The 12,622-nt window shown below is 39.4% G+C and overlaps 1 long non-coding RNA gene across 1 annotated transcript; it reads left to right on the forward strand.

Moving 5' to 3' along the window:
- Positions 1 to 9,520: 9,520 nt before the first annotated feature.
- On the forward strand, positions 9,521 to 11,688 carry LOC113906947. Its single transcript, XR_003515044.1, has 3 exons — positions 9,521 to 9,745; positions 9,863 to 9,969; positions 11,420 to 11,688. It is a non-coding gene; the product is annotated as an uncharacterized LOC113906947 (long non-coding RNA).
- Positions 11,689 to 12,622: the final 934 nt, after the last annotated feature.

The raw sequence follows: 12,622 nt of genomic DNA on the forward strand, positions 1-12,622 counted from the left end.
GTGGGCTCATCATCATGGCACAGAGCCTTCCCTCTAGTTGGGGCACACAGGCTTTAGAGCGCCTAGGCTCAGTAGTTGGGGCCTAGTTGCCTGGTGGCATGTGGGATCTTAGTTTCCCAACCAGGGATTGAACCCATGTCCCTTGCATTGGAAGATGGATTCTTAACCCCTGGACCATACCACTTATTTTTTTTTTAAACCCTAAAGTTATTTTTGTTGTTGTTAAAAAAAAAAAAAGCAGTATACAGTTGATAAGGAACTCTTACCTTCCTGTGTGCCATTTGTTAAGTTATTGTGTATTAACTTCAAGTCTCCCCTTCAAAATTCTGCATGTGATGCTGGGCTGGCACTCAGATTTGCAGGCTGGCTCCCTGTTAGTTTCTGAAGGGAAAAATAGAGATTTTTAAAAAGTAAGAAAACCATGGTTGGAAAGTGACAAGCTCTCTGTCTTGTAAAAGTACCAGAAAGAAAGTACTAGAAAGAAAGGACACTATCAGGAAAGTGAAAAGACAACCTAAGGATGGGAGAAAATACTTGCACATGATAAATCTGGTGATCTAGTATCTAGATTCTATTTAAAAATTTTATGAATCAAAAAATAATCCAGTTTTTAAAATGGACATTGGATTTGAATAGACATTTTTCCAAAGAAGATATATAAAGGCCAATAAACACATGAAAAGTTGTTCAATGTCACAGTCTGTATAGAAATGTGAATTGAAACCACAGATACATACCTACCGCATTCACACCAACTAGGATGGTCATTATTAAAAAGACAGATAACGAACACTGGCAAGGCTGTGCAGAAGTTGAGACCCTCATACACTGCTGGTGGGAACATGAAATGCACCTGCTTTGGAAAATGTTTTGTCAGTTTCTCAAAAAGAGAAACAAGAGTTACAATACAAGAGTTACCATGCTGCTGCTGCTGCTGCTGCTGCTGCTAAGTTGCTTCAGTCGTGTCCGACTCTGTGCGACCCAAGAGACGGCAGCCCACCAGGCTCCCCCGCCCCTGGGATTCTCCAGGCAAGAACACTGGAGTGGGTTGCCATTTTCTTCTCCAATGCATGAAAGTGAAAAGTGAAAGTGAAGCCGCTCAGTCGTGTCCGACTCCTAGTGACCCTATGGACTGCAGCCTACCAGGCTCTTCCATCCATGGGATTTGCCAGGCATGAGTACTGGAGTGGGGTACCATCGCCTTCTCCGAGAGTTACCATGTGACCTAGCAATTCCACTCCTAGGTTTATTCCTGTTCATTCTCAACGTTGTGTCTGACTCTTTGCAACCCCTTGGACAGCAACATGCCAGGCTTCCCTGTCCTTCCTTCACTGTCTCCTGGAGTTTGCTCAAATTCATGTCCATTGAGTCGGTGATGCTATCTAACCATACTTAAGAAAACTAAAAACCCATTTTCACGCAAAAACTTGTACACAAATGTTTATGGCAGTATTATTCATAATCGCCAAAAGGTGGAAGCAACCCAGATGTCCATGCTGATATTAAAATTTGGCTTATTGATAGAATTTAATGTCCTATCAGGAAAGGTATTAAAGTACTGATACATGCTACAACATAGATGAGTCTTGAAAAATTTCTAAGTGAAAAAATGTGAAATGTAAATGACCACATAGTGTATGATTCTGTTTATATAAAATTAATAGTGAAACTCACAAAAACAAAGTAGATTAGTAGTTGTAAGGGTCTAGGGAAAAGGGGAGTGGAGGAATGACTGCTGATGGGTACAGATTTTCTTTGGGGTAATGAAATTGTTCTAATATTAGATTGTAATTTTACTTGTGCAACTTTGTGAATACGCTAAGTGAAAGTGAAAGTCGCTCAGTTGTGTCCGACTCTTTGCAACCGCTTGGAATTCTCCAGGCCAGAATACTGAGTGGGTAGCCTTGGGTCGCTGAGAGTCGGAGACGACAGAGCAACTTCACTTTCACTTTTCACTCTTATGCATTGGAGAAGAAAATGGCAACCCACTCCAGTGTTCTTGCCTTGAGAATCCCAGGGACAAGGGAGCCTGGTGGGCTGCCGTCTCTGGGGTCGCACAGAGTTGGACACAACTGAAGCGACTTAGCAGCAGCAGCAGCAGCCTTTCCCTTCTCCAGGGGATCTTCCCAACCCAGGGATCAAACCCAGGTCTCCCGCATTGCAGGCAGATTCTTTACCAGCTGAGCCACAAGGGAAGCCCAAGAATACTGGAGTGGGTAACCTATTCCTTCTCCAGTGGATCTTTCCAACCCAGGAATTGAAAAACCACTGAATTGTATGGTTTAAAAGGTTAAATTTTATTTTATATGAATTACATTCAATAAAAATCATATATTCATTTTGTAATTGTAACAGCATAGAAAATGCTTACATAATTTTTATGTGTAAAAGAGTGCTTTTTGTTCACTTGTAAAAGTTATACTGAGTGAAGTTTGGAAAGCATTGCATCAAAACATTAATAGAAATTTTCTCCAGGTTGTGGGGTGATATAAGATTTTTTTTTCTTCAATTAAAACAAAAATTTCAATTCTTCTATTATAAACATGTATTTTTGGCATCATTGACTCAATGGACATGAGTTGGAGCAAACTCTGGGAGACAGGGAAGCCTGGTGTGCTGCCATCCATGGGGTCACAAAGAGTTGGACATGACTGAGCAACTGAACAACAACAACACTTTTTAATGAGGAAAATAAGTTTTTAAAAAAGTACCATAAATAAAATGTGTCAGATAATGTCATAGTGCTTACAGGCTCTTAGACTTCAGACTCCAAAGTTGAAGAGTGTCACATATGCTGAGCAAGGAATAAGAAAGCTTTGTCATTGTCACCTTATGAAAACACAAGGACTGTAAAAACTTAAAATAGTCTTGGGGACTTCTCTGCTACCTAGAAAAATTTTTTTTCAACTTTATTAAGGTATAATTGACAATAATATTGTAATATATTTAAAGTGTACAATGTGATGACTTGACATACATACACATTATAAGTTAATACACCATCAAGTTAAATAACACATCCATCATGTCACATATTTTTAACACATCCATCACCTCACATTACATTTTTTAGTGAAAACATTTAAGTTCTACTCTTTGAGCAAATTTCAGTCATCTATGTTGTTATCATCACCATGCTGTGTATTCGAGCGTCAGACCTTATTAACCTGATAACTGAAAGTCTGTGCCCTTTGTCAGTCTCTCCCTACTTCCCCTACCTCCCAGGCCCTGGCAACTGCTTTTGTACTCTCCGTTTCTATGAGTTTGACCTTTTTTTTTTTTTTTTTTTTGATTCCACACGTAAATGGTAATATATATTGATAGTATTCATATTTGTCTTTGTATATGTGTCTGGCTTATTTCACTTAGCATGATGCCTTTAGGTTGCAAAAGGCAGAATTTCCTTCTTTTACTTAAGGCTGAATAGTATATATAAAGAAATATAAAATTTTCTTTACGCATTCATCTGTTTACAGATACTGAGGTTGTTTCCATAATTTGGCTATTTTGAATATTGCAGTGAACACAGGAGTGCATATATCACTTTGAGATAATGGTTTCACTTTCTATGGATATATTCTCAAAAGTGGGGTTGTTATATCATATGGCACTTCTGTTTTTAATTTCTCGAGGGACCTCCAAGCTGTTTTTGACAGTGGTTGTATCAGTTTATATTTCCGCTAACAGTGTACAAAGATTTCCTTTCCTCCACATCCTCACCAACATTGTTATCTTTTGTCTTTTTGATGATGAGCGTCCTAGTGGATGAGAAGTGACATCTCCTTGTGGTTTTGATTTGCATTTCCCTGAGGATTAGTGATGTTGAGCAACCTTCCATGTACTTGTTGGCCATTTGTATGTCTTTGAAAAACTGTCTGTATAGGTCCTTTGCCTGTTTTTTCCATTGGGTTATTTGTTGTTGAATCGTATGAGTTACTTGTATATTTTGGATATTAACCCCTTATTAGGTAAGTGGTTTGCAAATATTTTCTCCAATCCTGAAGGTTGACTATTCAGTTTCCTGATGGTTTCTTTTGCTATGTAGAAGCTTTTAATTTGATATAGTTCCACATGTTAATTTTTGCTTTTATTAAATCCAAAAAATCATTGCTGATAGCAATGCCAAGGAGTTTGCCAGCTGTTTTCTTCTAAATGTTTTATGGTCTCAGGTCTTACATTTAAGTTTTTAATCTATTTTTGAGTTGATTTTTGTGCATGGTGTAAGAAAAGGGGTCCAGTCTCATTCTTTGGCATGGCGCTGTCCAGCTTTCCCAACAGGTTTACTGAAAAGATGTCTTTCCCCCATTGTATATCTTGCTCATTTGTCAGTTAATTGACTATATATGCACAGGATTACTTTGGGCACTTGATTCTATTCCATTGATCAGTGTCATGCCAATACTATGTTGCTTTGAAATCAGGAAGTATGATGCCTCCAGTTTTGTTCTTTTTCAAGATTGCTTTAGGTTTCCTTTAAATGGAAAAGAAGCAAAAATCTATAGGAAAAGGAAAATCCCAACAGAAAGGCAAATACATAGAAGGATTGAAGATCATTTAAATAATCCAGTATGTAGATTTAAAAAAAGAAAACAAAGTTGTGAAAGCAACTATAACTACAATGAACAGTAAAGTGATAAACTTGAAGATGCAAAATGACATCAAAAACACAAAATGTGGGAGAGGGAAGTAAAAAATAAGAATCTCTTTGCACATTCTCTCACATAATATACAAACATAAACTCAAAATAGTTTAAAGACCTAAATGTAAAACATGAAGCCATGAAACTCTTAGAAGAAAACATAGGGGAAACACTCTGACATAAATCACGGCAATATTTTCCTCTTCATCAGTCTCCTAAGGCAAAAGAAATAAAAAATAAACAAGTGGGACCTATAATGATCGACTTCACAGCTTTTGCACAGCAAAGAAAGAAAACCATCAACGAGGAACAGGAAAAAATATTTGCAAATGATTCAACTCACTGGGGTTAATTTCCACATATACAAACAACTCATACAATTCAGAATCAAAAAACAAATGATCCAATTGAGAAATGGACAGAAGACTTGAATAGACATTTTTCCACAGAAGACATACAGGTGGTTCACAGGCACATGTAAAATGCTCAGCTTCACTAATTATTAGAGAAATGAAAATCAAAACCATAATGAGGTATCATCTCACACCTATCAGATGGCTGTCATCAAAAAGTCTGCAAATAATAAATGTTGGATAGGATACGGAGGAAATGAAATGTTTGTAAATTGTTGTGTGATAGTTGCTCAGTTGTATCCAATTCTTTGCGACCCCATGGACTGTAGCCCACCAGGCTCCTCTGTCCATGGAATTTTCTAGGCAAGAATACTGGAGTGGTTATGGAAATGGTACAGCTACTATGTGAAATAGTATGGAGGTACCCTAATAAACTAAAAATAGAACTACTGTATTATCCAGTGATGGATATATATATATATATCCAGAAAAAAATGAAAACAATAATTGGATAAGATTCATGAACCCCAATGTTCACAGCAGCACTGTTTATAATAGCCAAAACACGGAAGCAACCCAAATGCTCATCAACAGATGACTGGATTCAGGAGAGGAAGTACACATACAGAATGGAATATTATTCAGCCGTAAAAGGATGAAATACGGCCATTTGCAGCAACGTGAATGGACCTGGAGAATATTATACTTGGTAAAATGTCAGAAAAAAACAACTATTGTATGATACCAGTTATATATGGAATCTGAAAACTCATACAAAACAGAAGCATCCTCACAGATATAGAAAACAAATCTGTGCTTACTGAAGGGTAAAGGGTGAAAGGAAGGAGAAGAGTGTTAATGGCTCTGCTGCTGCTGCTGCTGCTAAGTTGCTTCAGTCGTGTCCGACTCTGTGCAACCCCATAGACGGCAGCCCATCAGGCTCCCCCGTCCTTGGGATTGTCCAGGCAAGAACACTGGAGTGGGTTGCCATTTCCTTCTCCAATGCATGAAAGTGAAGAGTGAAAGTGAAGTCGCTCAGTCGTGTCCGACTTTTATCGACCCCATGGACTGCAGCCTACCAGGCTCCTCCGTCCATGGGATTTTCCAGGCGAGAGTACTGGAGTGGGTCACAATACCCTTCTCCAGGGGATCTCCCCAATGCAGGGATGAACCAGGGTCTTTTGCATTGCAGGAAGATTCTTACAGTCTGAGCCACCAGGAAAGCATCCCGTTTTTCCCTAAAAGTTTATTTATTTGGCTGAATGGGGTCTTAGTTGGAACAGAGGGATCTTCGCTGTGGTGTGAGAGCTTCTCTAGTTGCCCTGAGGCATATGAGATCTTAGCTTACCAGCCAGGGATCCAACCTACATTTCCTACACAGGACGGCAGATTCTTCACCCCTGAAGGGACAAATTAGTGGTATGGAATTAACAGATACAAGATACTCTATATAAAGTAGGTAAGCAACAAGGATACACTGTATAGCGCAGAGAATTCTACCCATTATCTTCTAGTGACCTATAAAGGAATATAATATGTAAAAACACTGAATCACTATTCTTTACACCTGAAACTAGCACAGTGTTGTAAATCAACCACCTTTAAGTGAAAAAAAAGTTGAGGGAATGGGGGTTACGTTTTTAAAGGATGAAAAAAAGTAAGAACTGAGTAAAATAAAGGAGAAATATTTGTAATAAGTAAAACAAGTGGATTAAACAAAACACTTTGAAGAAGTAGAAATTAAACCTGGAACCTGCAACACACTGAATTAGGTTGAGGAAGGTATTCAAGAGGGGTGAGAACAAAGCATACTTGACAGCTCAGTGCCTACGCTGGTTCTAGAAGGGTTTCTGATATGAGACAAGATGAAAGAAGCAGGGAGGAGATGGAGGGTGTCAGAATTAGGCCCTGTGCTGTAAGAGCCTCAGGTAACAGAGATCGGGTTTGCTTTCTTCTGCCAGAAAGCTTTAAGTTGATTTGTCAAGGACATCAGATGTTTGTTTGGCAAAGTGGTAACGTGGAGTGAAAATTTTATTGCTTAGCATGGCCATCTGCAAGGAAGAGACTTGTAAATCCTCTAGAGTGTGCTGGGATGGAAGGTGGTCAAGTTGGGTTATCAGGCTTTCATTTTGCCTACTGTGTACGGTGTGTAAGGCAAGGCTAGAGAATGATCGGGAAAATAAAGGAGATTTTTATAGGTCACATTGCAGCAGAGAGAAGAAAGCAAAGGAGGGAGGCATTTCAAGGAGAGATGACGGTTAAGAAAAAGACCTCAGTTTTAGGTGATCCCTGCTTCTGGTTTTGATAGTGTGCTGTTAATTCATGAGAAGCAAGGGGTCGGTAACCGTGGGAGTGGCATAGAATATCGTGGGATGAGTTCAGTTTTGGAGTCAAAGCATACCTCTTACATCCTGTTGGTGTCAGCTTGTATGCTTTTCAGACTATAGTGAAAATCAGAGAGAGTGCTCAGCCTTTCAGTTCTTTCTGAAAAATAATAATTTTACAATCAGTGATTCACATTTTTTCCCATTGAAAAAATCATACATGTTTTGAATAAGAATGAAACATTTGTCTGGTGATGTGGTATAGTATATTTAAATTATTTCTACATTAAATACGGAGTAAGTTCTTGCCTGGAGAATCCCAGGGACGGGGGAGCCTAGTGGGCTGCCGTCTATGGGGTCGCACAGAGTCAGACACGACTGAAGGGTTGCAGAGCAGCAACCACAGAGTAAAGGATATTCTTCTAGAAAACAACCAATATATGAGTGTGTGTGTCCAATTTTATCTTTTACTTTACTTTTTTTTAAAATTTTTTTAATTTTTTTAATTTAATTTTATTTTTAAACTTTACATAATTGTATTTTTGCTTTGAAAGTGTTTTACTTTCCCAGAATTTAATGGCCTATTTACGTAATAGATTCTGAAACTCAGAGCAACTTCCTTGGAACCCAGAGGAAGTGAATAGATGCTGATATACATTAGTGAAGGTCATAAAACACAGTTACATTAAATTTTTTAGGTGAAAATTCTTTTGAATATATTAAACCTGCACTGCAGAAGCACACTAAATTTTTATGGATAAACATTTTTTTTCCCACTGGAGGGTGCAATTCATCAGTGTATCAATATTTCCACAGTTCCTTTAATGAGTATACTTTATAAAAAATATTAGAGAAATGATTATTTCCATGTGGAATGCAGAGTAGATTTTATGAAACTTTAAATAAATGAAATTTCACTAATAGGAATCTGGGCTTTATTCTATAGTATACTTTTGATTTAATTAGGATCAAGTGATTTTTAAGCTAAGTGTATTTTTTTATTCTCTTTTTTGGATACTGCCTATGACTTTCTTGGTTTTTAATACTGCAAAAATGTATGCTAACAATTCATAATAAAGAGAAATACAGCCCTACTTATTGTGAAGTTTTTGCAGTGGTTTTCTTTAGCAGTCTGTATTCATTTAAAATTCTCTATGAAATACAGATTATTAGACTATGTGCAGTAATAATGTGGAGAAGGCAATGGCACCCCACTCCAGTACTTTTGCTAGAAAATCCTATGGACAGAGGAGCCTGGTAGGCTGCAGTCCATGGGGTCGCTAAGAGTCGGACACGACTGAACGACTTCACTTTCACTTTTCACTTTCATGCATTGGAAAAGGAAATGGCAACGCACTCCAGTGTTCTTGCCTGGAGAATCCCAGGGACAGGGAAGCCTGGTGGGCTGCTGTCTATGAGGTCGCACAGAGTCGGACACAACTGAAGCGACTTAGCAGCAGCAGCAGCAGCAGTAATAATAATGTGTGCTCTAAAATTAAATGTTTATTTAATAAGCATAAAACTAATATGTTCATTTAGTTGAATTTTTTGTTTTCATTATATGCCTTCATGTAGTATGAAGGCTTTTAATGTGTGTCTTAGATATAACATTGGGCTTCCCTGGTGGGTCAGAGGTTAAAGCATCTGCCTGCAATGTGGGAGACCTGGGTTCAATCCCTGGGTCAGGAAGATCCCCTGGAGAAGAAAATGGAAACCCACTCCAGTATTCTTGCCTGGAGAATCCCATGGATGGAGGAGCTTGGTGGGCTACAGTCCACGGGGTCACAGAGTTGGACACAACTGAGCTACTTCACTTCACTTTAGATATAACATTAATAAAATATAGATTTTTAATAACAGCCATATTTATTGATTACCAATCAGTTGTGTCTCAGCAGAATTTTGTACTGATTAACTTTCTGTTTTTAACAGAAAAAACAGAAAGTTATTTAGTTCTCACAGCAACCTCAATAAATAGGTACCATTTTTCCTCACTTCAGAGAAGAGGAATCTGAATTGTCTTGTGACTTACCCAAGTTTATACTTACCACCGTTCAGGCTGGGTGGCCTGACTGCATGGCCCAGACATGATCATTGTTTAATAGCTATGTTAGACTTATCTTTGTCAACTCCTGTTACCCAAATAGCAGTGTCTTGATTTTTATTTTAGACACTTGAAGGCAGGCAAGTTGCATTGCAGCTAATGTCTCAAATATGTCCATCAACTATTATGGTTTTTCCTTGGCCAAAACTAATAGAACTCCCTTAATCGTGACTTAGAGAAATGGTGACTCAGACTCTTAATTGCCTATCCCAGCAGCTCTTCTCTCCTCCCCTGCCCGTAGCAGAACACCAAGATTGCCACTCAGAGGAAAAGACCACATCGTCTCAGCTCATGTGGCCTCAGAGATGCATGACTTGTCAACAGGTGGGCAAGGAAATGTTAAGTGTAACTGTTGGGTAGGACTTCCAGGGGGACTTCTTAAGATATAAGATCTGTGGTCTGCGACACTTACTCCTGCTTGCTCTCTCCTCCTGCCTCCAGTGCCTGCATGAAGAGCAGCAAGAGATTAAGCAGCCATTGTAGACCTTCAGGCAAGATGCTGGGATGAAGAGCAAGAGAGGCTCGAGCAAGAGAGGCTTCTAGCTCCTGTAAGCCTCTATTTGGAGGTTTTCTGCTATAGGCCGCTATCTTTGATCATATTAACAGTTATGGATTTTTGCAAGGTTTAAAGACCCATGTTGTCAATCCTCAGTCAATACCCAACCACAGCCTTTCTCAGTATGTGTGACCCTGCCATGAGGCCATCAAACTTCCTTTCAGACTATTATATTGATTTTGAATATGTTATTGGGCTAGTGATACACATTTGCTTAATTCTACACCATCATTTCTTTAAAGATTGCTTCTTCCCATAGTTTAAGTTAATTGCAAAGCTTGTTCCACTCAGGGTAATAATTTGCAACTTGCTTTTTACCATTGTCAATTTAAAATATTTTAATTCATGCCAAGTGTTACTTCTCTTTCTGTAGCCAGGAAGAGTACTATGGTGTACTCTTCTTGAGATCAAAGAAGTTAAAAGTATTTTTATAAGATTAGCGACATGATTTGTCAGTAAAGAATAAGTATGACACAGTCATTTTGTATAAAGAAATTCACTAACTTCCTGGATTCCCAGCATTTCCTCTTTGCTCAGACACAAGCCTTGATTTTGCCAACTTCTCTTTAAACTTGCCACCAGCCTCTTATTTTAAGGAAAAGAATAAATGAAGTTTGCTTTAAGGCCCTTTCCTTCAGGTTTAATCAATGTTTGGGAAAAATTACATGAAACTTCCTAGGTGAGAAGATGACCAAAGGTCTGTGGGAATAGACTGTAGAATATCATAAGGTTTTAAGATTCTGCCAACAAAGGTCTGTCTAGTCAAGGCTATAGTTTTTCCAGTAGTCATGTATGGATGTGAGAGCTGGACTCTAAAGAAAGCTGAGTGCCAATGAATTGATGCTTTTGAACTGTGGTGTTGGAGAAGACTCTTGAGAGTCCCTTGGACTGCAAGGAGATCAAACCAGTCAATCCTAAAGGAAATCAGTCCTGAATATTCATTGGAAGGACTGATGCTGAAGCTGAAGCTCCAATACTTGGACCACCTGATGCAAAGAACTGACTCATTGGAAAAGATCCTGATGCTGGGAAAGATTGAAGGCAGCAGGAGAAGGGGATGACAGAGGATAAGATGGTTGGATGGCATCCCTGACTGAGGTTGAGCGATGCTAGGCTTCCCTGTCTACCACCAACTCCTGGAGCTTGCTCAAACTTATGTCCATTGTGTCGGTGATGCCATCCAACCATCCCATCCTCTGTTGTCCCCTTCTCCCCCTGCCCTCAATCTTTCCCAGCATCAGGGTCTTTTCCAATGAGTCAGCTCTTTACATCAGGTGGCCAAAGTATTGGAGTTTCAGATTCAGCGTCAATCCTTCTAGTGAATATGAAGGACTGATTTCCAGTTCTTCCGGGCCAGGGCAGCCAGCCTCACGTCAAAGGGAAGGTGAGCTCAGAGCCTGGGTTTCTGTTTCTAATGCCCTCCCTCACTTCTCCTCTTACAGTCAGAGTCCAGCTCATTCGCAGTCTTGCTTCTACGAGGGAAGAACAAAAGGAAAACCCTCCAGTCGGCTCTTCTGCTTTCTCTCCCACCTTCTCAGATTAACTCCTTTCAGAATGGCTTAAAACTATGTTCTGGGAGAGCACAGAAGTATTGAAAAGACTTAAGTAAAGACATACTGGGAGTGAAAAAATGTTTGAGTGAAATAAAGGTAGGAAGGATGACTTGTATCCTCCTCAGCATTTGCCCTTTCCTTCTTGTTCCTCAGCAACTTCTATCTGATGGTGAGTCCATGTCACCTAAAATCCAGGACTTAAATAAATTAGAGCAACAAGACACTAGGTTTCAGTATATCAGTATCTAAAATGAGATGAATTTGATAAGATAATTTTCAGAGAAGAGCTAAGACTAAAGGTGAGGAGGGGAATGGATGGAGCGTTTCATATGGAAAGTAGAACATTGTATGATGATTAAAGACACCTCGGATTCAGGAGAACTGTCGGTTAGGTTTCTTTAGAGCATTTAATAAAGTTTACACATACAAACATAAAGTATTACATAAGACACAAGGTTTGCTTCATGTACTCCATCTGCAGTCTTACCTGAATGATAGCACAGGTGGGTAGGATTTAACAAACCCTCAATAATTAGAGTAAAATTTAAGACACTCAGTCCTGTAGTGACAGGATCCTAAGGCTGAGAGCAGATTCACTGAGTTGTCTGTGTTACCTCTAAATCTGTACTCATGAGACAGGGCGGAATGCCCTTGAGGGCTTTATGTGAAGGAAAAAACGCCTTTGCCCAATGCAAGTAGGACAGGACTGTCTCCTCCCCATCTAATTACCAATGCTTTCACAATTTGCATTTAAAATTTGAAGAGTGTCCTCCACCTTGTCTGCTGCCGGACTTGTCTCATACGGTTTTTACCTGCCTATTCAGGAGAATAAGCCTGGAACCGGATTCTGAGGGTGGTGGAACCAAAGAGAGGTGTATCGTAAAGTGGATCAAGTACAATACGGAAACACTCTGAGGATACAGGGTATCACAGCTGAGCAAGGACCCTGGGAAACAGTGCGTCCATACCGAAAGGTCGGCATTAGTACCAGGGAGAAGGCAAGCAGCCATGCAGCCATGACAAGCAAGGTGGAAATGCCAGAACTGACATGGCGGATGGCAAACGGCTAGGCAAAGTGGGCCTGCTAGACTG

This window comes from Bos indicus x Bos taurus, chromosome 16, assembly GCF_003369695.1.
Source record: "Bos indicus x Bos taurus breed Angus x Brahman F1 hybrid chromosome 16, Bos_hybrid_MaternalHap_v2.0, whole genome shotgun sequence".
Classification (NCBI taxonomy): Eukaryota; Metazoa; Chordata; class Mammalia; order Artiodactyla; family Bovidae; genus Bos; species Bos indicus x Bos taurus.